This window comes from Carlito syrichta, unplaced genomic scaffold, assembly GCF_000164805.1.
Source record: "Carlito syrichta isolate Samal-C Ts95f unplaced genomic scaffold, Tarsius_syrichta-2.0.1 Scaffold311662, whole genome shotgun sequence".
Classification (NCBI taxonomy): domain Eukaryota; kingdom Metazoa; phylum Chordata; class Mammalia; order Primates; family Tarsiidae; genus Carlito; species Carlito syrichta.
In genome coordinates this window covers 87,308-89,568 of record NW_007255758.1, presented here as the reverse complement: position 1 = coordinate 89,568, position 2,261 = coordinate 87,308, and the positions used below count along the sequence as shown (strand labels likewise).

Sequence of the window (2,261 nt, the reverse complement as noted above, 5' to 3'; positions counted from 1 at the left end):
CCTGAGGAACATTACAGAGAGTGCCCCAAAATGTATACATTTTAAGAAAGGAAAAAAACTGTATTGACATAGTAAAACTCAATATATACCAATAACGGAAGATGAAAACAAGTCATGTTTAACTTCTGCAACTCCAAGAGATACTCAAAATGGTTCCCATCAGCGTCCAGGCACTTCTGATGATGGTGAACAATCGCTTGACATGTGTATACATATTTTTTGGCACCCCTGGTATTTTTGTCACGTTAGGCTGGTTTGCGCCATGTATGCAGCAATGGCGCCACTGAGTGTCTAAATGGAGAAGTGGCCAGAAGGGGTTGGAAAAACACTCAAAGAAAAGTGAACAGAAGGCGAAACTCTTCTTCTCTGGCAGAAAGGGTAGCATCACAATGTAGCAACCCCGATGACCACCCTTTCCCTGCCAGGATCTGAGGTTGGTGCTAAGAACTATCAGCCAAGAGGCAGGGAAAGTGACGCATTGTACCCTCTGCAGACATCCAGGCCTTGCGGGCATGGGTCAGCCTGCTCCACTACCCGCGTTTTCCCAAGTATCCTTCCTCCTTCCCTCTCTTTCTTCCTAATAATGACAGCGAACACTGATGTACTGCATATCAGGCATTGTTTGAGTGCCTTATGTATACTTGCTGAGCACCTACTGTATGGCAGGGCCCGTGGTGTCCACATGGGAGGCATGAGGAATCCCACACCTGTTTCTGTCCAGCCCATGAATTGGACAGGATTTTTTTTAATGATTTTTCATTCTTTTTTTGTGAGTCAGGGTCTCACTCTGTCACCCAGGCTGGAGTGCAGTGGCCCGATCAAGGCTTACCACTGCCTCGACCTCCTAGTCTCAGTCATTCTGCCTCAGCCTCCTGAGTAGCTGGGACTATGGGCACACGCCACCATGACCAGCTAACTTTTTAATTTTTTTGTAGAGCGAAGTCTCGCCATGTTGCCCAGGTTGATCTCAAACTCCTGGGCTCAAGCAATCCTCCCACTTCAGTCACCCAAAGTGCTGGGATTACAGGTATGAGCCACTGCACCCGACCCTTGGTTTTTCCATTTTTAAATAGTTGGAAAAAATTGAAAGAAGGATAATAGTTCATGATACGTGAAAATGTTACAAAATTCAAATTTCAGCATCCATAAATAGTGTTGCTGGAAGGCTGCCATGCCTGTGTGCTTAGTAATGTCTGTGGCTACTTCTGCACCCCGAGAGCAGAGGCGAATAGGCTCAAGGGAGATCACATGGCCCCCAGTGTCTAAAAGACCTGCTTACCTGGTCCTTTACAGAAAAGTGACTAATTCCAACACCAGCACATCCCTGGAGAGCGGCCGTGTGGTGGACGCTGCTCTCAGCTTCTCCACGTGTTCACTGAACACTCAGCCCTCCAGGAAGGTGCTGCTGGGGACTGAGATCTCCCTTCAGACATGAGGAATTGAGGTGCACATGGGGGGGCTTCCTGTGCAAATTTTTACAGTCAGTAAGTGGTAAAAGCAGGATTTGAACCCAGGCAACCCTGACACAGAGTCTGTGATTTTAATAGGAAAGAAAATCCAAAGTAAAAGGAAGGAAGTTAGCAAAAAGATTGGTATGGTTTTCTGGCTGGGTACAGGGGCTCATGCCTGTCATCCTAGCACTTTGGGAGGCCGAGGCAGGAAGATCCTTTGAGCCCAGGAGTCTGAGACCAACTTGGGCAACATAGTGAGACCTCATCTCTACAAAAAATTAAAAAAAAAAACTAGCTGGGTGTAGTGCACTCCTGTAGTCCCAGCTACTCAGGAGTCTAAGGTGGAAGGGTCACCTGAGCCCAGGAGGTGGAGGCTGTGGTGAGTTGTGATCGGGCCAATGTACTCCAGCTTCCAGCAACAGAGTGTTTTTCTCTGATGGCTACTTTGTGCTTTGTGAACACTAGGTAGCAGATTTTTCCACACGAAAATATTCCCCTTGTCTTTTTGTTGTTGGTGGGTAACCAAAACATGATGAATCTGCCTGCTGGGTACCCTGAAAACCCACTCGAGAAGTGTCGATGTCAGCATTGCCACCACCATTTCACAGAGGAGGAAACAGGCCCAGAGAGGGTGAGCGTCCTGTCTGAGGTCAGGTGAAGGCCAAGCACACCCGAGACTCTTCTCATTATGGCAGCCACAGTGTGGGGATGGTGACAGGAGAGAGGGGGAGGAGGTTGGGGGGAGGAGATGCAGGAAAAGGAGGAGGGGAAGGAGGAGGAAGAGGGAGGAAGGACAGAAAGAGGAGGGGA

At 48.4% G+C, this 2,261-nt stretch overlaps 1 protein-coding gene across 1 annotated transcript in view; it reads right to left on the bottom strand.

Annotated features, from left to right (window-relative positions):
* Window positions 1–2,261, bottom strand: part of ABCC6 (ATP binding cassette subfamily C member 6) — a 69,303-nt gene that overhangs the window by 45,564 nt on the left and 21,478 nt on the right. The window lies entirely within an intron of this gene.